Raw genomic sequence first — 27,832 nt, forward strand, 5'->3', positions numbered from 1 at the left:
GGTGTGCTATAACACAGTTTTTTCTTTAATGTGTATTTCTTATTTTCATTTTCAATTAACTTCTTTTTAAACACAGGGTCTTTATTTCAAAATAATAGGTGTTTATAGGACACCATGAAAGTGATGATAGATGATATTTAAAAATATATATATATATTTACAGGTGGCGCACACCTGTAATCCCAGCACTTTGGGAGGCCGAGGCAAGTGGATCACAAGGTCAAGAGATCGAGACCATCCTGGCCAGCAATGGTGAAACCCTGTCTCTACTAAAAATACAAAAAAATTAGCTGGGCGTAGCAGCACATGCCTGTAGTCCCAGCTACTCGGGAGGCTGAGGAAGGAGGATTGCTTGAACCTGGGAGGCGGAGGTTGCAGTGAGCCGAGGTCAAGCCACTGCACTCCAGCCTGGCGCCTGGTGACGGAGTGAGACTGTCTCAAAAAAAAATAAATTAAAAAAAAATAAAATTAAAAAAAAAAATAGAAGAGAGAGAGAACAGAAAATGTTACAGGAATTTGGATAGCCAGGGGCCAATGATCATTTCTTCAGACTAAGCAACATACGGGTCAGCCAATAATGTTCAACCATAGGCAAAGTAAAATTTTCCCAGAGTAATAGTTTGATAGAGAAATAAAATGAGGAATTAGAACATTGGTTGTCTAAAATTACCCCAAAAACCTGAAATTTATGATGTCTTGGGTAATGTCAGAGAAATGCTGTAATGAGGATAGAAATGCCAAAAGAGTTTTAGGGTAAAATTTAAAAAATGGTTTACACAGGAGCATGGAACCTGGGGAATGCAAGGGAAGATATTAAGGAAAAGAAAGCCTCTTTTGCTTCCAGAGCGAATTTTGGAGCTTCATGAGGAGTTGCTGGATCCTATCATTGCTTGCATGATGTTCTACAAACACCTCTCAGCTGACTGGCAAAGAGCTGCTTGGTGTGTGGGAGACAATTCCAAAGTAAATAAATAAACAACGTGCTGTTTCAAAGGATTCCACATTGACAGGAAAAAAAATTTAAAAAGTAAAAACAAATTGGCTCAATGGGCTGAATAGCATGCTAAAGAATTGAAGAGTGACAAATGCCCCTGTGTTTGGGTTTTTACTGACCTGTACGGGGTGGTCAATGGCTTAGCAATACAGCTAGATGGGATGGAAATGGAAACCTGGCCTATTAAACATATGGGGCATGGCTTTATTGAACTTGGAGTGGCACATTAAAGTAGGACATTTCCATGCCATCAGAACAGCCTCCTTCCAGGTTTAGAAGGTAATTCAAATTGATAAGCAGATATCTTCACGTGCTTCTTTGAGGTGACTACCTAGATCCATGAAATGAGTGTATATAGGGGTATTGCAGCAATGCTCAGATGGTCTGAATTTATACGTGCTCTTCCTGCACCCTCTAGGGCACCAAATGTCAATAAGAACTGTTACGTTCATCAGCAAGAGAGTCAGAGACTGCAGATAACTGTGGAATAGATTTCCTAGCGGGGATGCCCTGAACACAGCTGGCAAGTAAAACTGGTGATGGCAAGTAACAGACGACTGCTGGTGTCCCTGGGAGGTTACATATGGGTCTTGACGGGAATAGACATTGATTCCACACTGGACTTTGCGTACCTATCGGGTGATGAAAATGCTCAGAGTGCAATTTAAAAAAATAAAAGAGAGAGAGAACAGAAAACATTACAGGAATTTGGGTAGCCAGTGACCAATGATCATTTCTTCAGACTAAGCAACATATGTTAGCCTATTGCTAACATGATGTTAGCAATAGACAAAGTAATATTTTTCTCAGAGTAACAGTTTGATAGAGAAATAAAATGAGCAATTAGAACATTGGTTGTCTAAAACAAGAGAGTGTAAAAGCATAAAGGGCTGGCTTACACACCTTCACAAGTGCATGTTCAGACTCAACGTGAGTTGATAAGGGGAAGAGGAAGTAGGGAAGAGTATGGAAGAATGCTGGTATAACTATGCAATTCCTGTCAAGGGAAGAGTATGATGATATAATGATTGTACTTTGTTTCTTTCTTTTGCATATTACCTCACCATGGCATTGCAATAGAGAAAGAGTTTAATTCACTTCAGTTCTGGTCTATGTCCAAGAACTGGAGTTATCACTCAAATCATTCTCTCGGAATGCTTGGAAGTTAGGGTTTAATAGACAATTTGGTGGGCATGGGGCTCAGGATTGGGTGCTGCTGATTGATTGGGGATGAAATCATAGGGGTGTGGAAAATGGTCCTTGTGTGCTAGGTCCACTTCTGAGTGGGACCACAGGATCAGCTGAGTCATGAGTCACAAGTCATGCTGAGGTTAGTCTCAAAAAACTCATGTTAGGTTCCATAACAGTGATGTTATCTACAGGAGCAATTGGGAAAGTCATACGTCTTGTGACCTCTGGCCACATGCCCCACCAGCAGTAAGAAATTACAAAAACTATACCCATCTCTGACCTCTGGCCACATAATTTCTGAGCAGAAAAAGATTGTAGAAACGATGCCTACCTCTTGGTAGAGTTTAGATTACTCCCATAATCCTATTCTTGTGGCCTTTCATTAATCTTACAAAGGCAGTTTTAGTCCCCAGACAAGGAAAGGATCAGCTATGGTGATGGACTACTATCATCCTTGCTTTCAAATTAAACTATAAAAAAAAATTCCTCTCAAAGGTAGATTTGCCTATGCCCAAGAATGGCCAACAATAGCTTGGAGGTTGGAAGCAGGATGGACTTAACTATGTAAAAGGAAAATAAATATTGGGGCCCCCAAATCAGTAAGCTAAAGGAAAGTCAAACCGGCAACTGTTTAGGGCAAACCTGCCTCCCATTTTATTCAAACAAGCATTTGTCTCTGATATACCTATGACCTAGGAGCCCCTCCTCACTTTGAGTTGCTTGACTTTGTTTCAGTTGTCCCACCTTTCCGGACCTAACCAGTGTTCATCTTACATATGTTGATTGATGTCTTAAGTCTCCCTAAAATGTATGAAGCCAAACCTTCCTCTGACTACCTTGGGCACATGTCATCAGGAACTCCAGAGGCTATGTCTCAAGTGTGCGTCCTCAACCTTGGCAACCTTGTTTCTAAATTAACAGAAAACTGTAGCAGATATTCGGTGTTCACAACTATATCAGATTTTGTACTGTAATGAATTTGCAAAGGCAGTTGCAATTGCTGAGTAAGTGTAATAGTTTAAGAAAGTATAAGACTAATTTCCAGAGCGGTTGAACCATTTTACAATCTGGCCAGCCACGTATGAAGCATGCAGTTTTTCCACATCCTCAACAACATTTGCTACTGTCTACCTACCTACCTATCTGTCCGTCTGTCCATCTATCTATCTGTCTATCTATCTATCTATCTATCTATCTATCTATCTATCTATCTATCTATCATTTATCTATTTATCTTTGCTTCTTTATTTTAATCATCTTAATTGGTAGGTAGTGGTATTACTTCATTTAATTTGAATTTCCTAATAAGTAGTGATGTCGAATACCCTTCATGTGTTGTTGATTTGTCCTATGTCTTAGTCCTTTTGTGCTTCTACAAGAAAAATGCTTAAAATGGGTAATTTATACATATCAGACATTATTTCTTATAGTTCTGGAGGCTGGAAGTCCAAGATAAAGACACTGGCATTGGTGTTTGATGAGGGCTGCTCTCTGCTTCCAAGATGGTACTTTGTAGCTGTGTCCTCACATGGTGGAAAAAATGGGAGGACAAGAGGGTGCTCCCTTTAAACTTGAGCCCTTTTATAAGGGTGCTAATCCCATTTATGAGGGCAATGTTTTAATGATTTAATCACCTCCCAAAGGTAACATCTTTTAATGCTGTTGTACTGGGCATTGAGTTTCAACATCAATTTTGAAGGGGACAGCATTATTCAAGTCATAGCATTTCTCCTCTGCGATCCCAAAATTTATGCCCTTCTCACATACAAAATACATTCATTTCAACACAACGGCCTCAAGAAGTCTTAACTTGTTCTAGCATAAACTTTAAAGTCTGAGTTGACTTTAAAGTCAAAGTCAACTTTAAAGTCATGGCAGAAAGGAAAGAAGGGTAACTGAGCCCTTTTATATGAATGCTAATCTCATTCATGAGGGCAGAATCATTATGCCTTAATCACTTCGCAAAGGCCACAGTTTTAATAATGCTATATCAGTCTTAAAGTTTCAACAGGAATTTGGGGGGGAACACTATTATTTGAATAATAGAACTATCCCTATATCTATTTTGATGAAGTGTTTAAATCTTTTGTCTGATTTCTAACTGGATTGCTTTCTGATCATAGACGAAGGGGACATAAGTTTGTTCGCCATCAGGGATTTTTGTCTCTGCCTCAAAGAACAGATATTCTGGAGTATTATAATAAGACAAAATTTGTGAATATTAAACATTGCCATAAGAGAAAAAAAATCAATCTCATTGGCTTTACGTCGTAGGATTTGTTTTTTATTTATATAAAATGAGTGTCTCTGATCAATGTGTAACTTTCTTGTAAGCTATGCTGTAAAAAACCAAGAAACTTTGAACTTACGATTTTGCTAATTTCTAAAGATACCCTCCAAATTTGCATGTTTTTCTGCATGAATTGTATAGAAAGGAGAAAACATGAAGAATGATTCACAGAAATTTTAATGGTCTAGGCCTGGAGCTGACATACACCCTGTGCACATATCCCCCACTGGCAAAAACTCAGTGACACAGCCAACTACAAAGGAACTTAAAGATGTCGTTCAGATCTGTGCACAAGAAAAAGACGTTGTGTGAACTCAAAGAAACCTCTGCCACATTCCCTCTTTTCCCATTATTTATGCTAACCTTCTTCTCATACATAGAGGACTTCAGCAATTATCACTAACACAGAGGACCTAACATCTTATCAAACAGAGTCTATTATTCTAGGTAATCCTCAGTTCTCTCCATTAACATACAATATTAATGAACCATTGTCCTTTGAACTCTATGTCAACTTTTATCTTCTCTCAATAAATATACAAAACTAATTTGAGGACAGGATACCTGTCCCCAAAGAATGGGAAGAGAAGAAAGCATATAGCAATCAGCGATTCAGAGAAATCATACCATCCTCAGAAGCCAACATGGAAAGGTTTCTCAGCCCTGCAAAGTCCTGTAACTAACCCAGTTTTTACTCTCTGGGAAACACTGCCTGGTGCCTTGTTTTCAGACACCCTTGTACCGTTTCCTCTTTGGCTAGTAATCTCATATTTGCACATGTGTTTAGAGTTGCAGAGATGCCCCTTTGGATAGTATAACAGTCACATCCTCTTTTACATTTTGGCAAATTTAGAAAGAAAAAGACATTTTAAGCCTAAAGAGTGAAATGTTTATTATCTAGGGTACATTGTTTTGATGGGAGTGTTATTCTCTATACATTTATTCTTCTGATCTGTATTATTTTATTTAATTTAATGTGCTAATAACTATACCTAAAGGCCTCCCTAGTATTTATTGTACCCTTGGAGTAAAAAATATCATCTGCTTTAAGACACTATTATTTTATGTACTACTAAGGGAAAATGCCTGCCTTATGCTTTTTTATAACTCCTTTTATTTTATAATTCTTGAAAAAAATATGCTTGACTTATTTAGATACAAATTTACATAAAACATAATACTGTCCATAATAAAAAAAATGTGAGAAAAGTAAATTGGTTAAATTGTTCCTGAGATTCATTCAAAATTAGAACCTGATTCTTCTGAATTTCACCTCAGAGTTTATCATCTCCATGTTCCTTCATACAATATTGGTCTCTGTGTCATCAAAAGTGTTGGTGACATAGCATGTTTTAAGAATGCTCAAATCATGTCTTGTGCAGATTCAAGCCCCAGAACATAACCTGCAAGTTTGTATGTGTATAAATAGGTAGCAATAGCCATTTCACTGTTGCCATACGGCCAGTTGAAATTAATGGATGCATTCTAATTCTAGAAATAATAAAACAGTGAATCTGCATTTTGGCATTGGTGAACATTGAAGTCCTCCTTCATTTTACTTTTGTGTTCCCATGTATCTGCTTTTCTGAAGAGATTTTCTGTGTTTTTCTGAAACCGGAGGATCAGGTAGATCTCCATAGATCTGGGATTCTCTTTTCCTTGAAATAGCTTTCTCATCGAAAAAAATAAACACCAAGGCTGGGTGCGGTAGCTCACGCCTGTAATCCCAGCACTTTGGGAGGCCAAGGCTGGTGGATCACGAGGTCAAGAAATCGAGACCAACCTGACCAACATGGTGAAACCCCATCTCTACTAAAAATACAAAAATTAGCTGGGCATTTGGCACGCACCAGCTACTCAGGAGGCTGAGGCGGAAGAATCGCTTGAACCCGGGAGGCGGAGGTTGCAGTGCTCCGAGACTGTGCCACTGAGCTCCAGCCTGGCAACAGAGCAAGACTCTGTCTCAAAAAAACAACAACAACAACAAAAAAAAAAACCAGCAACAACATACGTTGTACATGAATCTCTTTCATCCACCTGCTCCAGAGCTACAGGCTCAGTAGTTATGTGGCATTTTGCTGCGGCATAAGAGGTTTTTCACATTTTTGGTATCTAATATTAGTTTACAGTCACTTAACAGTTGGATGAGTTTCTCATGTTCTTATCATTTAGGTATGTATCTGCACATTTTTAATGGCAGGATCTTACTTCAAGGAACATAGTTCTAACTCAGTTAAGGATTAACATACACTAGCTGCCACTTAGTGGTTTTATGCTGATTTAGACAAGTCTTCTGCAAGTGATGATTCAAGGCCATTTTGGGTCTTCATCTTTACCATTCATCTTTCAAATTAATTATTATTAATTCATTAACCTGGCAAAATAAAAAAGATACTAGCAATCAAATGAGAAGCATTTCAAAGACATAGGCCTAGTAAAAATGTTCTTTTTATTCACTGAACTAGAACTCAAACATAAAGTCAGCCACACTTAATTGCATGGAAGACTGGAAAATATAGTTTAAATACATGTTGAGGATAAAGATGAAATATGTTTGACACATAATACTATCTAACCTAAAAATCATCTGACATTAGGATACACAGAAAAAAGAAACCACCAAACGAATAAAAAGAAAGTTCTTTAGCCACACATGGCTCTACTTTTCTACTGAAAATAAATGGAAAGTTTTTAATTAAAAATATTTGTATTTAAAATTACACATTATAACTAAGAAACAACTTAACTCCCAGGTCAAATTTTGGATTTTTCTAATTTTATAGAATTATTTTATATTCATAAAATAGAATAGCATAGATATATTTATCATCTGACATCCTAAGATGCAAAATAATTAGACAATGAGTATAGAAAAATAGCCGTACCATCTAGTAACATATGTCCTGCATTTTTTATGATGCTAAAACCTGAACTTTAGCTTTCTGAACTACTTTTTCCTTGGCAGTAAGATCCCTTTAGCAAGCATCATCTTCTGCAATATTTTGGAGCAGACTTCAGTTCCAGTCCAGCTGAGTACATAACTATAAGAACAGGAAAGTTGGAACCCCACTTATTTGAAAAGCCTCTTTTTTTCCCAAGTAGCTTTCTCTGAAGCTCCTAAAAACTTTCAAACCTCTGCAAACCAATAATGTACACTATGGTTCCAGAGAATTTGGGGCCCTACCTGAGTGCAGAAAAAGAGAGAAAGTTTGGAACATTGCAAACCTACAGGAATGCTATACATTTTTATTTTATAGATGCTATTTTTATTAATAAGAATGACAGTATTGTAACAATAATGAAAATAATGTTTTCATTACTTTTTCCCTGCCTTTGAATCTCTAATCAGTTTGAAGGATTTTGGGGGGAAATAATTTTAACGTTACATTGAATAAAACATACATAACAAAAATATACATAGATATATAGTTTTCACTGAGAAAATTTACACTATACAGTATAAATATGTGGATTTAAATGTATATGTTTCTTCTATAAAAGAGTAATATTTCTTTGCCCCTTTAACTATTATTTGTTCTTGTAAATTGCTTCTCTGAATGATGAATAACGTTTAGGAGGAAATGTATAATACAACTTATTATAACAATTAGTACTTAAAAGTCTTTAGCAAATGGATATTTTCTGTATAAGCATTTAGTTTTGGTCAATGAATAGCCTTTTGCTGGCCACCCCTGGAAATAAACATGTCATTATAAGGTAACCAATACATTTTCGGGATTATGGAATATAACACTGGCTTAAATGTATACTATAATTGTTATAACTTAAACTTACACTTTATTTTGTCTAAAAGGACATGAATGTCTCTTCTTCATGACTATTAGAAATCCAAAAATTGGTGATGTTAAGATGTCTAAGTCTTTCATTTTGCATATATTTTCATTTTTTAAAAAAAGTTAAATGAGAATGTGGTTCAACTTATAGTAATATTTTGGCATCAGTGTGTTCTTGGCAAAAAAAAGATAAAAGTAGGTTATGGAACAAAGTGATATCAAAATATAGCTAAAAATAATTTACTGGCATGCAAACATATTTCTTCTACTGTCAGAAATATTTTTTTCCTCCCACCCTCATTCCCTAATCACGTCTTCAGAAATGTCTAACAGTTTCTTTGACAAGAACATAGGAACTGACTTAATACATTTTGTTTTGGGACTAGAAGTAACTAGTCAAAAGAGGGTTAGGTTTTCAGATTAATTTTGCAGAAGAGGAAGAAAATTATTAAGTAATTGTGCTGTTTAACCATAGGAGTTTAACAAAAATAAGTAAAACATTTAACAAATTTCTTAAAAGAAATAATGAGTTGATTTTTCTAGTCTTTTTTCATTCTGCTCATCATTGAATCATGGGATTCATGTAAATGGTTACAGAGTGCATGACTTTTTCATTTCTGCATCAGTTAAGGCAAAACTATTCAGAGAGGTAACAAAACATAAGAGGCAAGAGTACATGCCCTAGATTAACACTGAACTCATTGAAATCTTAGAATAACTTCAACACTAAACTCATTGAAGTCTGAGAATAACCTCAACATTCTAAGTTTTCTAATGTTAAAAAAAATGTGTTTTAATAGGTTTGTCATGAAAATAAAATAAAATAATACATGGAGCTTAGATCTGTGGCTGCCAAATGACAGTTAACACATGATCACTACAGTAAACAAACAAAATCCAAAACAAATCACATCCCAATGCCTGGAGAAACAGACCTTCACAATTCATTCATGTGAAATACATTCTGAACCATTTAGAATTCTGTGAATCTACAATTATAGCTTTGATTATAGAACAATAAAATCACACTGGTGCAGTAAAATAGCTCCTAAAACTATTTAAACAATAAAAAAAATAGATTTAGACAAAACTGTTTCACGAATATGTTTACATCTGTCCTACGTAATGTTATCTAAGTTTGAATAGTAACGGGAGAAATCTTCAATAGTACTGAAATATAGGACTGACCATTTAATTTTTAGGATCTATTATTGCACAAATGGCAAAATACTGAGTAAATAACAGCTTAGTAACCTATTTGTAGTCTTACCTAAAATTCTTACTTAGAACACTTTTAAATATGCATATCTGTCATTCTCATGATGATTATGTTGTTTTTTTTAACCACGACTGTGATTATAAACATAACTTTAGAAATTATCAAAGACCAAGTACTTTGTTAATTGATCACGTATTGCCAGTTATAGGTATTATTATTCAAATGTGAATAACTGAATAAATTATTTCATTTTGTTATTAATTACCGAGCTTATTACAATTATATGATTTCAGTATTGTTATTGACACTTTAAACATGTTGACATGGAAGTATTTTTACCAGTATCATTGAATTATTAAGTGACAGAGGATTAAATGGATTAAATGCCATATCTATTGGAGTTTAAAGCTGAGCTGTTTTTGTTTTTTTCTGTTTTTTGACAGGGTTTCCCTCTGTCACTCAGGCTGGAGCGCAGTGGTGTGATCACAGTTCACAACAGCCTTGAGTTCCTGGGCTGAAGCATCCTCCTACTTTGGCCTTCCAAGTAGCTGGGACTACAGGCATATGCCACCACACCCAGCTGATTTTTATATTTTTTATAGGGACTATGTTGTCCAGGCTGGTTTAGAACTCTTGAGCTCAAGTGATCCATCTGCCTTTCAGCCTCCCATAGTACTGAGAAATTCTTCTCCCAAGTGATTTACAGAATATATCTTGCTTGATTTAGGATAGGCTAAGCTTCTTTAATGTAAAAACAAAATAATAATCATAATAGGCTTATAAAAGATAGACATTTCTCTGTCTCATGTAAGTTCAGAGGTAGTCAGAGTTCCAGAGTGAGCTTTATGAAGTTGTACATAAATCTAGATTTCTCCTTATGTGTTATCCTACCATTTCCTTGCTGTTGTCTTCATTCAGATGATCAAGTCTGAATCACATGTCTGTGTTTTTGTTCCAGCCTGTGAGAAAGTGAAGAAATTGCACTAACATAGTCTATCTCTCTACTGTTGACCAAAGTATAGCCACATGGTCACATTGTCCTTTTACAGCTATGAGTCAAAAGTTTTGAGAAACATGTAGCCATTTTTGGGTAATGGCAAGGGCAATTTTCTGGAAAGGACACATTTGTAGGATCCCCAGATTTCCAATGAAAAATACAATTGGTATTATACAATGTTGGTATGGAAATATATCTCTGAAACTCAGGGAATTCATTAGGAAATTTCTAGAACAGTATAAGCATGTCCAGGTATAAAATATAGTAGCTGATTATATGAACCTCATGCAGACAAGACCTGAAAATATTCTAGTTCTTTGAAAATTTTTCAGGTTACATCATCAGTAAAAGCACAGTGGAAAGCTAAGGGATTGGTGAAGGACAAGAAAACATAAAATGAGCAATAAACAAACTACAAATACCAAATATAGTTAGTTTCATGACAAGGTCAATAAATGATAGCTATAGAATTAACCCATACTCTTTAGATTACATGTTTTTTCTCTCTCTCTCTCTCTCTCTCTCTCTCTCTCTCTCTCTCTGTGTGTGTGTGTGTGTGTGTGTGTGTGTGTGTGTATAAATTCCTCTGCAATTTTGTATGTGGCATGTTGGTAGTACAATATGTAACTTAATATTCCATTCTTTAGTTACAAGATAGACTGATATAGTGGAGAAATAAACACTTCTCAAACTGGTTTTAATGACAAATTATTCCTTTATTTAGAGAAGGAGGTAAGCACTCTTATCATATTAAATATGGTCACATTATCTTAGATTGGAGAATACAGCTATTGTTTGTTTATAGTTGACAGTTTAGAAAAACACTTGTGTGTGTGGAGAGACTCCAATTGGCCTATGGTTGCAAAGTATTGTGGAAATAAAGACTATGTTACCTTACTGTTTCCAAAGCTCCTGTAGCATGCTCTAATGCAATTTTATTTAGAAGTCCAAACATCTTTTCCAGAGTCTCTCAAAACTTTCCTGTGACATAACTTCTGCTAAGCATGTATTTATGCCTGAGAATTGAAAGGTGGAAATGAGCATAGGTGATGCAGAATGCTTCTGCTTTTTCTGTTGAAATCATTGCTGCTGGTGACATTTGTGTTTGTCAGTGTGAGCTTTAACTTAGGTCTCATTAAATTTTACCTTCAAAGACTAGATTTTGTCTTCAAAAGTGTTAAGTGCTACAGTTTCTGCATCTATTTTGCTGATGTGAATACTAAGGATGGTTTGTGAGGCCATAGTTGGTGATTGCCGCTTCCTGGTCATGGCAGATGTAGAAGACCCAAGGGAGACTGGGTCTGTGAGTTCTGTGTTTTGGGAATTCTCAAAGCTTATTTTGGAGGCTGTTTCTTCTGACCTTATAACAATTGTGTGCGTCACAACATCTAATTGGCTTAAATTAATTTCTGCTTTATCTAGCTCTGTTGTGCTATCATCTTTAATTTTTCATTATTCATTCTTAAAGTTATAACCTGCAGAATATTCTAGTCTCCTTTTCAGCATTCTAGGGAACATTCATTTTGTATTTCAAACCATGTATCAGGTAAACATCATGTAGGTATCTTCAACTTGTCAATGTTTTCTGATACTAACTAGAGTATAATCAACAGTAGTGCACATGAAGGTCAATTATTTTAAAATGAAACAAAAATCTTGTGGCTTAAGTTAAATCTTCTTACATGAAACATCTTTGTAAATTGTGTTAAATGTTTAGAGAGAGAGAGAGAGTTAACAATTTTCCAGATACCATGCATAGAATTTAAAAAATAAATACCTGTCTGGGCGCAGTGTCTCACACCTGTAATTCCAGCACTTTGGGAGGCCAGCGCAGGTGGATCATGAGGTCAGGTGTTTGAGACCAATCTGGCCAAGATGATGAAACGCTGTCTCTACTGAAAATACAGAAATTAGCTAGGCATGGTGGTGGGTGCCTGTAATCCCAGCTACCCGGGAATCTGAGGCAGAAGAATCGCTTGAACCCAGGAGGCAGAGGTTGCAGTGAGCTGAGATTGCACTACTGTATGCCAGCCTGGGTGACAGAGAAAGACTCTGTCTCAATTAATCAATGAATCAATCAATACCTATATAATATAGAAAAAGTATACACAAAAATATATTGTTTATAAAAGTAATTTTTTTAAATAGAAAAATAAATTGTAGATGACCAGGTGTTTCAGTTACAGAGTTATTTAATAAATGACTCAGGTCTGAATAACGGGTTATTGCAACTAACTTCTCAAAGTAATGAATGCTTGATGATCCAATCCTGATATGAAAGCTTCTCTTTGATAGACATGTTTTAGATTTATTTTCACCAGCTTCTGTTATTTTTAGCCCTGACTGCTAAGTAACGATAGAACATGTGCTTAGATATGTTGTCAGAAAACAGATTTTATCACATTTGCAAGGTGGTTTTCATGTTAATTTCCATTCTGAAACTGAGGAATTCATTTATTTGATATATTTTGATTACTTTTTGACAACTGAGCAATTTTTTTTAGCTCTTTTGGGATATTCATCTGGATGTTTGGTTATATAGCAAAATAATTAAAAGTTTTTTCTAAATAACTGTCAAACAGTACTAACTTTTAAATATTGATTTAATGTCAACAGTTTCAAAATAATGCAGTAGAATGTATGCTAAATTTGCCTTATTCATGAAATGATATTCCTTCAATTTCACCTAAAAGTCTACACATTTTTTACAGTCTAAATCCATTTTTATTACACTGCCAAGGTCTTGTTCATACATTCATAGTTAGCCATTAAACTACTGATTGTTTCTGGATATGTGCTAGAGGCAAAATATAAATTAAATGTAAATATATGTAATGCTACATTTTAAAACATATGACATTTTCATACAAATTTGAATGAAATCTATTATTAATAAACTAAACATAACTTTAAAATTAGAGCACCAAAATTTGCAGAAGAAAAACAGAAAAAAATAAATGATAAAATAAAGACCAGAAATAATTGAAGTAGAAAATGGAGATTTAAAACTAGATATAAATAAAACACTAGTTTACCTATTACTTTCCTCCTTCCAAAAAAACAAAACAAATAATACAAAATAAAAACAATAAAAATACCTGAAAAACAAAACAAAAACTATTGCAAGATTAATAAAGAGATAAGAAAGCAGTCAGCAGTAATATTAAGAATAAAAACAGGGTCATAATTAGAGGAAAGCATAATTTATAAAGTAAGTAAATGTTCTTTTAAAATATATGTCAGCAAAAAACATGAAATTATTTCTTTGAAAAAATTAAATTTAGCCGGGCGCGGTGGCTCACGCCTGTAATCCCAGCACTTTGGGAGGCCGAGGCGGGTGGATCACGAGGTCAAGAGATCAAGATCATCCTGGTCAACATGGTGAAACCCCATCTCTACTAAAAATACAAAAAATTAGCTGGGCATGGTGGTGCGTGCCTGTAATCCCAGCTACTCGGGAGGCTGAGACAGGAGAATTGCCTGAACCCAGGAGGCGGAGGTTGCGGTGAGCCGAGATCGCGCCATTGCACTCCAGCCTGGGTAACAAGAGCGAAACTCTGTCTCAAAAAAAAAAAAAAAATTAAATTAAATTTATGCTGATTCATAATTGTAAATGACATTATAGGATAACTTAGGGAAGAAAAATTATAGGCTGACTTCACTCAGACACACAAAAGTTCAAACTAAACAGCATACAGTTATTACTTTTGAAAATACAATTAAAATCAACTTTATTCACTTCCACAAAAAAAAAAAAACCGTTAATATTTTAATTTCATGTTAGGACTCCCTATTTGTTTGTTATTTCTTTAAATAAGATTTTATGATTCTCTTCATTGAAAAAAATACACATTTTATTTATTCTAACAAATTGTATTCTAACAAATAAAAACAAATTATTCCCGTTTTATTGTCAAGGGATTAGTTGTATCACTTAGAAAATCTTATTGTTAAATACAGTAAAGCTATAGATCTGCATACAATGTGAATATAATTATAAATCAGTAATTTTATACTGGTTTTTATTATCATATGTCTTATTGATATATCTACAATTTTATAATTTCTTAGATTTTCCAGACATACAATTTTATTATTAGAAATAAAAGTTTTTTATCTAACAATACTAATTATGACTTTATTTCAATTTTTCTTATTATATTTTTAGAAACACATCAATATTGCATAATAATGCTGACTATAAATCTCTTATTCCTTAAATATTTTTAAAAAATTAAGATATTTACTCCATCTTTTGGAAAATTATGTTCATTATATTTAAGTAGATTTTATCTCTATGATATTTAGTGTTTTAGTTGAAATGGCTGCTATATTACATAAACTTACCTCACATCTGTTGGTGATATTTTAAGATTTTTTTCTGTAATTCAATTATATTATCAGTTACACTAAATATTTTCTCTTTTTGAGCCACATTGGCAGTACTGGAATAAACAATCCGAGTGTTTCTGGGTATTGTTCTTTTGAAAGCCTACTGATTTCTATTTTTTGACAAATTATGAATAATTTTCCCCTAATTTTACAAATGAGATTATTTCACAGTATTTAAAGTTATGTTTAAAATGTTATGGTGTTAAGTGAAAAGATGAGTTTAGATGATTTCCATATTTTCTCACTGGAGTATAGATATATACAAATATAGAGATCCATAGATATAGATATGAAATAACAATATAGATAATAAAATTGGGCTCTGAATCCATCTATTCCAAGTACCCCTTTAAAAGTTAGATCTTTATTTATAAGTAGAGGTTATGCTGGAATTCTCAGTTATTTTTGGAAAACTTTAGAGGGAAAGGCATTAAGCATCTCTTTGGAATCTTCACATTTCCGCCTTTTTCCTGTTTCCAGGTTCCTGTCCGTGGCTACAGTCATTGTCTCCATCTCCCACTGATGTTCTCTAAAGCCATGTGGTAACAGTGGGACTGCATATATCCTAGTGTTGTCTTCAGTGAGCTAATGTACAGGTGTATTTGCTGTATTCTCTGTTGATATAAAGGTCAATACTTTTTCTCCACATTGTGTGCTACAAAGTCTGCAACCAACTCCTAGGAAATACCTTGTACTGGCAATGTCTTAAATCAGTTTTGTTCAAAGAACTCTTTAAGAATAGATATTAGGAGAAATCCACAGATTCTTGATTTCTGCATTATTATTGAACTAAGAGAAACTTAGCTAGCTCTACCTTTCTTTATAACATTCCCAGAAGGCTTCACTTACACTTCCAAAAGATTCTACCATTTTTCCACCAATGTCAAAATACTAGGACAATTATTTAGTTTCAAGGTAATTTTTTTTCCTACCAATATATCTAGAAAGGCCTGCAATATAAAAAAAAAAAAAAAAAAAAAAAAAAAAAAAAAAAAAAAAAAAAAAAAAAAAAAAAAAAACACTTAGGCCTGAAATATAAGTGAAAATATAAGTTAGAAAGTTTTAGTTATAGTGGCAAAATAAACAGCTATTCAATCCCTTATTCCACATGGAGAATACAGTCCGTAATCAATTTTATTCTCTTACTGCCTTTGGCTTGGTTGTTCCAGTCTAGTAATGAAGAAATGGCAATAATGTCTTCATTTTACCAAGGGGGCATTTATTTCTTTACTGCATCTGTCTTGTAACCCAGAATGGCTTCTTCCTGATTAGAAGTCGTTCTGTAAACAGATAATTTCATTCAAGGGAGAAACTTGTGTACTTGACAGAAATTGACAATTATTTCTTTCATTTCAGAATTCTGAATGATATTTACTAAGTTTAAAACAATTCCAGTGCTGTTTTTTAGAAGCTAACTTTTGGCATTTATCTAAGCTTTCTCTTAGATAATTGAAGGATGCAGAGCATTGTTCCTGGGTAAGTCTGTGAACGAGTTGTCAAAGAAGATTAACATTTGAGTCAGTGGGCTGGGAAACGCAGACCCACCCCTAATCTGGGTGGGTACCAGCTAATCAGCTGCCACACTGGTTAGAACAAAGCAGGAAGAAGAATGCTGAAGGACTAGACTGGCTGAGTCTTCCAGACTTAATCTTTCTCCGGTGCCAAATGCTTTCTGCCCTTGAACATCAGACTCCAAGTTCTTCGGGTTTTGGACTCTTGCACTTACACCAATGATTTGCCAGAAGTTCTGGGCCTTTCAGCCATAGACTAAAGGCTGCACTTTCAGTTTTCCTAGTTTTGAGATACTGGGACTTGGACTGGCTTCCTTGCTCCTCAGCTTGCAGACAGCCTGTTGTGGGACTTCACTTCTGTTTGTGTGAGTCAATACTCCTTAGTAAACTCCCTTTCATACATAAGCTTACCCTATTAGTCCTGTCCCTCTAGAGTACTCTGATGAATACAATTATCAAACTAGTTAATATTTCCAGTACCTCATGGAGTTACCATTTGTGAGTGTGTGTGTGTGTGTGTGTGTGTGTGTGTGTGTGTTAGTGAGACCATTTAAGGTTTACCACTTTAAAAACCTGTTGTAGGGAACCAGCCTCCACATCACTTACCCCGAGTTCAGTGGCAACAAAGGATTGAGAAAAAGACAGATTAAGAGTGAAAGTGGGACCAGGGGCCCATCACTTATTACCGGAGGCGGTGAAGGCCCTGAGCTCTAATTTCTCACACTATTTATTGGTTGCAATCACGTTTATCTATAAGGTAGGGGTGGAGTGATGATGGGGAGTGGGTGGCGTGATGGTGGAGTGAATCAGTGAGCTGAAACTAGTAAGTCATTCTAAAGATTGATAACAGTGGCAGTTTGGGAGCTTCACAAAATAAGAACACGTGGTTCTCTTTAGCCTGTTATCTACGTGCAGCTGGTGGAACACAGGCCTCACAAGGAGCCTACCAGTCTGGTTACATCTCAGTGCTACAAAGGGATTTTACGTACTTAAGCACAATGTTTATGGTAACAGAGCCTAGGTCACTCTGCACCGGAACATGGGGCATGGAGAGGCCTTCCTCCCCAGAAGCGTCCTGCAGCCTTCCAGTTTATTGTTTCTGATTTCCTTTATATATATAACCACTTTACATAGGGCACACCGTAAACCCTTTCTCCATTGCTGCTTTCCCACACTTGTAAGTATTCAGTACAGTATTACTAACTATAGTCAAGCTTAGCTATGCCCATATGCAACATTGGAATACTAACTCTAGAGATTTCATAAATATTACATAAAATAATGTGTTTTAAAGCATTTAATATAATAACAACAAGGGAACAATTAAAATCCATGGGGCTTCTTTGCTATCTAATATTTTGGTGTCTCTGGGAATTAGTGTTCTTTAAACATTTGCTCAATAGCTGCTTAGAGAGTAGGGTAAAGGCTGCGTGGAAGGAGAGGAAAAGCAAGGTTACTGATGAAATACCTTAGCTCTCATACTTATCAAGTGCTCATAACATTTTCCATCTGTGCACTGTGTATCCTTTGAAAACGGTTCTGAGAAAATAGTTTTCTCCACTGAGTTAGTTTCTTAGATATGTTAGTACCCACTGATATTCCAGAAGCATCAAGATTATGATTTTTTCCTTTCAGAGAAAAATATGTGAGCAAAGCAATTATAATGAAAAACTCATCACATTCAAGGAAGCATGAATAGAAATGGTTTAGCAAAATTGAATGTTTTTTAGTGAAGTTATAATGAGAAGTAACAAAAATTATAAATACATAACCAAGGCCAGTTAATGAAAACATTTTGGAGGCCAAATTTATGAGATGAAATTTTATCTTTAAGAAACAAAAATCATTGGAAGTATCTGCGGGTGAATGTTGAAGAAGTTGGAATGGAATCATAAGGTATTTCAGAAAGATTACTTCAAACAAAGGATGACCGATGGAAACCAGTGTAAACAGTCAACAAGACACAACCATGGCATGACTTTCTTGTTATTGTCATTTAAAAAATACAATCACATGATATCAGTACAATGTAGAGTTACAAATTTACTCTAGAAGGAAAATGAGAAGTTAAGGGTCCTTGATGGTGACAAAGCAAAAGGAGAAAAAAGACGTGTGGGCCAGGTGTGGTGGCTCAGGCCTATGATCCCAGCAATTTTGGGAGGCCAAGATGGGAGGCTCATTTAGTCCCAAGAGTTCTAGACCAGCCTGGACAACATAGTGAGACCTCATCTTTACTTTTTTTAAAAAAAAAAAAAGGGACGGGGGAAGAAAAGATGGGTGTAGGAGTCTTTATAGGGAATAATACCTTTTAACTGCCCTCTTTTTGGAGAGAAGTGAAAGGAATCAAGGAAAAAAACGTAAGAATTTTACCAGTATTGTGGTAGAATTAATGTATAATTTCTTACAAGGAAGAAATCTAAACACAAGCTTGTTTAGGGCATAATGTGATGAGTACAGTTTGCAGTGTTAGAAAATTAATGTCAATAAAAAGGCTTAAAATGATATAATTAGTCTAAATCATAAGAGAACAGAAGAGTAAAATAAAAAGCAACTAAACAAAGACATGTAATTGACAAAGAGGAGGAATAGAGTTTCAGAAAGAATATTTGTGTAAGCGGAGTCAAGGTAGGGTATTATTATTGAATATTAAAACAAGTAAATTTGAGATATAAAGGCATTAAAACCACACACAATACATGAAAGGAAAAAATAATTGTATCTATATAAACATTTATTTCAAAAACAGTAATATTACTTTTTCATGCCTTATGTTGATTGTTACTGGGTAGATGATGCATAACTAGAAGTTATATGAACTATTTATGCTGTTTATTACCTCATTGTGTAGCAGCAGTGAGCTTTTATTTCCCCATTGGATGTAAATGAAGAGATGCATCCATCCAAATATAGCAGAACTAGAATGGAATGTATCCCTGGTGAACCAAGTTCTGTAATACATACTCAGCCTGAGAGCACATATACTTTTTTCTATGCTACACAAATGTGTACTTTTTTTAGCTTATAAGACTTTTCCAAAGCATAGTAACATTGCACAGCTTAAAAGTTGAACATTTTTATTAATTTCATATGACATAAAAATACTATCGAACATGGGAGGTGTTTGATTTCTAATAATTTATATGATAAAATTTATTTATTTAACTACAACAAAAAATTATTAAAAGGTACATTTTGAAGACCACAGTACAATGTTCATTTGTCAAAAAGAAATTCCTGTCAATAGTGCTACTTTAAAATGTAACTTATCCTTTATTTCTACAGTAGAAAGTATATCAATTGAAAAGGAGCTGCAGAGTGTTATCAGTTATTCAATATGTACCATCATTTTATTGTATCATAGTCTTATGATCTATGTTTTTACATCATTTTGATTAAGCAACATATACAAATCAGCTTTCCACTCTGTCTGATGTCCAAAATTGCCTCAGTTAATATTCATTTAATAAATGACAAATATGTTGTTTTGGATAGCATTAGGCACAAACAGAATGTCTGTGTCTAACATGAAGGAAATGTCGTGCAAGACATTAGTTAAATGTAAAGATGGCTGAGCTGACAAATAAAGGAAGGTAACGCAACCCAGAAATCAGCAACTGCTGTAAGTCTCCACTTCCATAAACTGCAACGACATACTACGGCCTGGAGCCTAGGATCAACAGGTAAAGGCCAGAGTCAGAGACTTTGCCAGAAATGCTTCCTAGGGCAGAACAGAAGAAAAAGAAGTAGCCAGGCTTCTTGGAATCACCTGCTCACCAATCCCCAGCCAGTGTTTGCCATAGGCACATCCCAGAGAAAAGCAAGGTGACATGGGAGACAGATAAAGAAAACCTCTAGCATTCAGGCCCCTGAGACACCTAGCGGAGAACAGGATGGGCAAGCAATAAATATGGAGGACAACAGACCCCCATGTTAAAAGAAATTACAGATAAATCTACTCAGATGAATTCTGAGAGACATCCTATGTACATTATTAGATATAAAAATTATAAACATTTGAAAATTTGACCAGCAACTCAAAGTCCTAACACTGATTACGGAGTGGGACTCCAGAAGAATAACAAAACACATGCACATAATGATAATGTGAAATAGCTTCAACTCTTTAGCTGCTACATATGCATTGTAGTATGTGGTTAATACGACAAATGAGTTATCTTAAAAATATAAAATATCATTTATCTTTCTTTTCATATAATACAGTATATTAATTTATTATCTTTTATTCTATTTTAACTTGAACTTTTCAAGAAGGATTCTGAAATGGGGGAAGGACTATTTGTCCTCATCTAGAGCCTTCGGAGCACATTTAGTGGCTAGTTTTTGTCATTTGCTGGTTTTGTGACTTTTGGCCAATCAATTATGCCTCTGAGCTTTATTTTCCCTACAACAACAGTTACTGCACATAATATCTCACAAAAGTATTGAGAACTCAAAAATGAGCTGGAGTTCACTTTAGAAACTAGAAAATCTCTTTCCATATAAAACATAGTTTTTATTATTTTAATTCTCATCAAATTATAGGTGTAAAATTTATACTTCTGTTAGATCTTTATTACAATTTTAACAGCCCTATTTTTTCTAGTTGTTATTGTAAGACATTTTGCTTTAATGTGAAACTAAAAATTGGATTCAAGTTATAACTGCCTAAAGCAAAATAATTATTTATGAAAGTGGGTGTGAATTTGTCTTTGAGGAGAAATCATCGGGTTTAGTTTTATGAGTATACATATGTATATCAAGGTGTGCGTGTATGTGTCTGTATGAGAGAGTGAATGTGCACTTTTGTGTGTGACAGAAATTTGGTTTAGCCTTGATCCAAGATATAAGACATTTTAAATTCATCTAGAGCTATTAACGAATTGTACTTTAAATCAGTTTGATTTTATCAAGGCAATTTATTTTGTCCTCATACAAATGTAGGGATGATTTACAGTGAGTGTCTTTATCTCATAAAATAACTAAATGAGTTTTCTGCTTCAAAAGTACTTAAATCATACCAAGTCCTGTCATTTATGCAACAATTTATGCTTTCAGTAATACAAGCGCAAGCATAATATCAAAATCTGTTATTTTTGGTATCTTTTTTACATGTTCATTGTTTATAACTCAGTTTAATCTAATTACTCTTTGTTGCATTTTCTAAACTCAGTTTTGCATTTATTACCAAAGGTCTTTTCTGTATTACTATTATTAATCACTTGTGAATTACTTGGCTTCTTATGCATTTTTATAGCCTCCATTACAATTGCTGTCTGGCCTTTCCTCAAAAGTAGCTAAGCCAAGTGATTTCAATTTAGTGTAGCTTTCTCAGCAAAAGATTTCAAAACTCTATCAGCTCTTTTTTCATGAGAAAAGTAATCTTGTGTATTTTTCACTGGATAACAATCATAGAGCATTTTTTTGACTAATAGTAAAAGATGAAATTCAATAAAAATCACACACAAAAAATAAGGAAGCAGTAGAAGTTTGAAATTTTTTCAACATTAAGAAATACACCTCTTGATCACAATTATTTGTGGCTCTCAGGCATGGCAGGGCTGTCACGTTTGCCTTTTTATTTTTAGCTTCTGACAGTGACATGTCTTACAAAATGTGAGTAGATCTCAGGTGTCAGAATGCAAAAACAGTTACATCAATGAGCCATGAGCCATTGCTGATAAATGTTAGAAACAGTGGCAATTCTCTCAAGTTCAAATAGAATATTTTGAAAAATGTAACTGCAGCAATGTAACAGGCATACTGAGGCATCTTTGTAACTCATGCTATTTCCATACATTTTGATCTTTAATCACAAAGTAATAAAATCTTTGGGTTATAGGTCAGGTTTTTAAGGAAAATCTTCTCCAGGTCCCTTAATATTGTGATAAAAATTTAGAGACACTGGTTCTGAAGCTAATGAGCTCTAGGTATGAAGTTTACTTGCCCAAACACTGAGCAAGCACCAGCAGAGAGTCATGGGCATTTTCCAGAAGCTTCTGCTTGTCCTCCTGAGAATCAATCACTTTGTCTGCACATAGTTGGTTGTCAAGGGTTATCAGAGAAGTTTTCTTCCAGCTTTCCTGAAAGCCAACAGATATTTCTTCAACCATTTCTTCTCCAGTTTGTTTATTGGTTGTATAATGTTAAGTTCCAACTATAATAACTTCATTTATCTTGAAGTAACTAGAGCTATTTGTTTTTATTAAATAAACACAAGACAAAATGTCTTCTTTATGTCTGAATCTGTGGCCCAAAAATTCCTGAGAGCAGAGTATTGATTTAGATGTACTAAATTTGTAATTAGAATATTTTAAATGGAAAATATATATTGAGTCACTTTGGGGCCAAAATGTTGGATTTACATTTTTATATATGAAGTCTGAAATGACATCTTTATACAAAAAATAAAATACAAATATCTAATAGTGTATGCTGATATTTTCTGATTGAATTAAGTGTTTATAATATGCCATTGAACTTACATACCTATGTACACACATAGGCTCACTAAATTTTATTTAATAGTGAACACAAGCTAATGTAGTTACAACTTTTTAAATTTATTTACTCATTTAGATATCAAAATAGTTCTTTTTGTAAATTATTTGTTTCTTTTTCATCTAAAGAAACAGATATAGACAGGTTAAGTGACTTATCTATGTTAACACATCCTGTGAAGGATCAGAGGCAGAAACTAAGCCTACTTAAATGTTGGGAAAAGCAGCAAAGGAGAAAGTACTTACAGAGTGCCTACATAAACTGGTTATGAGTAACACATAAACAAGGAATAACAAACTTCGGAAGGCCGCAGGAGGCCTCTGAGGAGGAAGGCCTCTCCATGCCTCATGTTCTGGTGCAGGGTGATCTAGGCTCTGTTACCATAAACATTGCACTCAAGGATGTAAAACCACTTCGTAGCACTATGATATAGCCAGACTTGTAGGCTCCTTATAAGTTCTGGGTTCCATCAGCTGCACAGAGATAATAAACTAAAGATAACCACATGTTTTTGTTTTGTGAAACTCCCAAACCACCTCTGTTATCAACCCGTAGGATGATACACCAGTTCCGGCTCACTGATTCACTTCAGGCTCACTGATTCACTCCACCACTACCCTATAGATCAAAGTAATTGTAATCAATAAATAATGTGGATGGTCAGAGCTTGAGGCCTTCACTGCCTCCTCCAGAGTAATAAGTGATGGCTCCCTGGTCCCACTGTCTCTCTTAATCTGTCTTTTTCTCATTCCTTTGTCGTCACCAAACTCAGGATACCCATGGGTGATGTAGGGCTGGCTCCCTGCATTCTGGCACCCAATGTGTGGGGCTCATGGATTCCCTACACTTAAACTTATATAAAATGCTCTGGTCTAGTATGTTATGACTCCTCATAATCAGTTTAATGGTGAAGAGTTTTTTCCAAAATCTAGTGATTTAGATATAGAGTCTGTGTCTGATATTTACATTATCACATTTTATAACATCAATCTTAATATTAAGAAATTGGCATTTACTTCATGTTTGTCAGAAATTAGAATAGCAATGTTAAGCATTTTTTCATATACTTGACCATTTGTATGACTTCTTTTGAGAAATGGCTATTTTGATTCTTCACCCATTTTTAAATCAGATTATTACTTTTTGACCATTGAGTTGAGTTCCTTGTATGTCCTGGATATTAATCTCTTGTTGAATAAATAGTTTGCAAGTATGTTATTCCATTTTGCAGGTTGTCTCTTCACTCTACTGATTGCTTTTTCTCTATATAGGAGATTTTTAGGTTGAAATAATCCCATTTTTAAATTTCTGCTAGTGTTGCTTGTCCTCTGAGATCTTCTTTATAAAATATTTCCCCCAAAACAATGTCTGGAACCTTTCCCCTGTTTTCTTCTAGTAGTTTAATAGTTTCCAATTTTACATTGAGGTCTTTAATCTATTTTTTGTTGAATTTTTGTATATGGTGAGAGGTAGGGGGTCTAGTTTCATCCTTCTGCACATGGGTGTCCAGTTTCCCAGCAGTATTTATTGAAGAGGGTGCCCTTTCTCCAATGTATGATCTTGGAGATTTTGATGAAAATCAATTGGCTGTAAACACATGGACTTATTTCTGGGTTCTCTATTCTCTTTCATTGGTCTATGTGCCTGTTTTTATGCCAATCCCATGCTGTCTTGGTTATTATAGGTTTGTAGTATATTTTGAAGTCAGATAGTGTGATGCCTCCAGCTTTGCTCTTTTTGGTCAGGAATGTTTTGGCTCTTTAGTTTCTGAGTGTGGGTGTATGTGGGTGTGTGGTTCTATACAAATTTTAGAATTCTTTTTTTATACTTTTGTAAAGAATGTCATTGGAAATGCAAACCAAAACCAACTGAGATATCATCCAACCCCAATTATTATGGCAAATATAAAAAGGCAAAAATTATTGTACAATTGCTGTCGAGGGTGTGGAGAAAGGGACACTTTTATATACTGTTGGTGGAAATGTAAATTAGTAAGCTATTATAAAGAAGTGTGGATATTCCTCAGAAAACTAAAAATAGAACTACTATATGATCTAGCAAATCCCACTACTGAGTATATATCCAAAGGAAATGACGTAAGTATGTTGAGGAGATACCTGCATTTCTGTGTTTATTGCAGCACTATTCATAATAGGCAAGACATGTAATAAACCTGTGCCCATCAGAGGATACTTGAGTAAAGAAAATGTGCTATACACACATTGGAATACTATTCAGCCTCCAAAGATAAAATCCTGTCATTAATAGCAACATGGATGGAACTGGAGGACATTAAGTAAAATAACCAGACTCAGAAAGATAAAAATCTGTTCTCATTCACATGGGGAAGCTAAAATAGTTGATTTGACACAGGTAGTAGGTAGAATACTGGTTACTAGAGACTGAGAAGGGTAGAGGGGTGGGGGAGATAGAGAAAAGTTGCTTAACAGACACAAAATTTAACTAGAGAGGAGGAATAAGTTCTAGTGTTCTACATCACTGTAGGGTGGCTATAGTTAACAATTATTTGTTATGTATTTCTTGATTGCTAGAAGAAAGGATTTTGAATGTCCCCAGCACAAATAAATAATCACTTTGAGGTGGATATGCTAATTACTATGATTTTATTATTACACATTGTATACACTATATACTATAGGTATTGAAATATCATACTATGGCCTATAAATGCATACAATTATTATGCATCAATTAAATATAATAATTTTTAATTTTAAAAAATAATAATATTTAAAAATAATAATTTTAGGGCAAAAAATGAAATAGAAAGGTGTTTTTATCAATTGGTGAAGAAAAGGAGCATCAGCAAAGAAAATAATCAAGAAAACCCTTCAGCCTCAAAAAAAGAGCAAGAATAGAATTTTGATTGAAGTTGTTATATATGAGAAGCTGAATTAAAATTTTATTTTGGAAAATAGGCAAACATTATGCATGCTGTTCTTTGGAAATGTGCATTTTAACATTTTCTGTTATATATTTTGAAAAGAGGAAAATTGACCTTAAAATATGTAGGGGGTTAGGATGCCTAGATTTGTGGATAAATTGCAAGTCCATAGCAAATTTTGCTGCATGTATTCCTGTTTTTCACGGCATTCATAGACATAAAACAATGTGAGGAAGGAAGTTTCAGGGATAAGAACAAGTGGAAGCATTTTGAAAGGAAAGGCATTATCACTGTATCACAGATGGGACTTTTAAAAAGGATCCCAGGTTGTCTTTGATGAGGTCATGGCTTGATGAATAGTTTCAGCTACTATTGGACTGATCATGGTGGAAATGGGGGATGGAAGCATCATCTGTTAGATATTTAGGAGCTTTCTTTAAAGATTACTTAGTGATGTCTCCCTAACCTTCTTTGATGCTTTGAATAATAAGAGAATTCCAGATACCTGATCCTTGCAACAGCAAATCTGTGTCCCACAATATATGTAGGGCAATACATGTGGAGACATTCATAGACAAACCTCAACTGCTGTCATTTTTTATGTGCATAGTGTAATGACACATTCTTCAGTGCTACATTTCCTTAAGATTTAAATTTCTATAACACTAGTAAGTTTTATGTTTTGAGAACTGAAATTCAATAGAGGAAAGAAAATGGTGCTGTTAGTAAAAATAAAGCACAACTATTTTAAACAATTTAATAAACATTATTTTAAGCAACTTAACATATATTTTTCCTGGTGTAATAAATGCTGTGCCAAAAATAAAATCTAAAGACACCTAGATTTTTACTTTATCTGGAAAAATAAAATAAGCCAGGGGATAACGTTTTATAATAGTTTGAAGATTTGATTTTTTACACTGTCACATTTTTATACTCAACTTAAACTTTTATTATATTTTTAGGATAATTCAAACACATAGTAACATTAACCTTGCCCCATATGTGTATATGTATTATAAATGCATGATGTATTACATTTATATATGACTGCATGTTATAAATACATATAAACTATACATGTACTTATATATAGAAAAAAATATTTTTAAAAATTTTTTAAAAAAACAAGAAACTTATCCAAGGTGCACTTTGTACTATTCTGAAGTTCAATTTGTCAGTTTTCAAGGTTCAAGGTCTTAATTTCAGAATAGCGGAGAAAACCACCACCACAGCTAGAGAAACTAATATTTGCAGAAATAAATTTAGTTTTAAAATGACCACTTAGAGCAATACAATTAGGATGCCGTCTTGCTAGTTAAACAACAAGCTAAGAACTCAATTGCTGTGTTATTCAGATGAAACATAATCAACAGATCCAAAGATTAGTAGGTTGCAAATACAGCCACAAAGTTTCCCTACTCTACTAGTTTTCCTTGCATTGTGACTTGCAGCTTCTGTCATCAAGGCTGCAGTCTATTTCCCCACTGACTTTCAGTGTCACCACGTGATTTATCCTGGACAACTGAAAAGTTGCAAATGGAGCACAGCTAGAGACTTGAGAAGTGCTTTCACCCTAATGTTCACTCTCTTACTGTGTTTGTAACCCTGTAATCATGTGAATAGCTGCGTGCTAGTCTGACAGATGATAAGCCATTACGTGGAGAGGGGCCTAGTCAATAGGATTCTCAGATAGGCCATCATAAACCAGATTGCCTCAGCCACCAACCATGTAGCTTACCACAGACACAGGAGCCAAAAGAACCAACAACTGAGTCCAACTCAGACTGCCAGTCTGCAGAACCATGGGCTGAATCAATGGCTGCTGTTAAAAGACACAAAATTCTGGAGTTGTTACGTAGGAAATTTAACTGACAGAAAGGCTAAAGATAAATAATAGCTTGAAGTAAATCACATTTAAGCTACTTGGATAATATATTACAGTGCGTCCTCATAAGACAGTTTGTAAAGGCTGAAGCTGCTGTGGTGTTATAGATAGGCAAATTTTGCAGAAAACAATACACACACATCACGGAAAACT

This window comes from Cebus imitator, unplaced genomic scaffold (assembly GCF_001604975.1).
Source record: "Cebus imitator isolate Cc_AM_T3 unplaced genomic scaffold, Cebus_imitator-1.0 Scaffold7, whole genome shotgun sequence".
Classification (NCBI taxonomy): Eukaryota; Metazoa; Chordata; class Mammalia; order Primates; family Cebidae; genus Cebus; species Cebus imitator.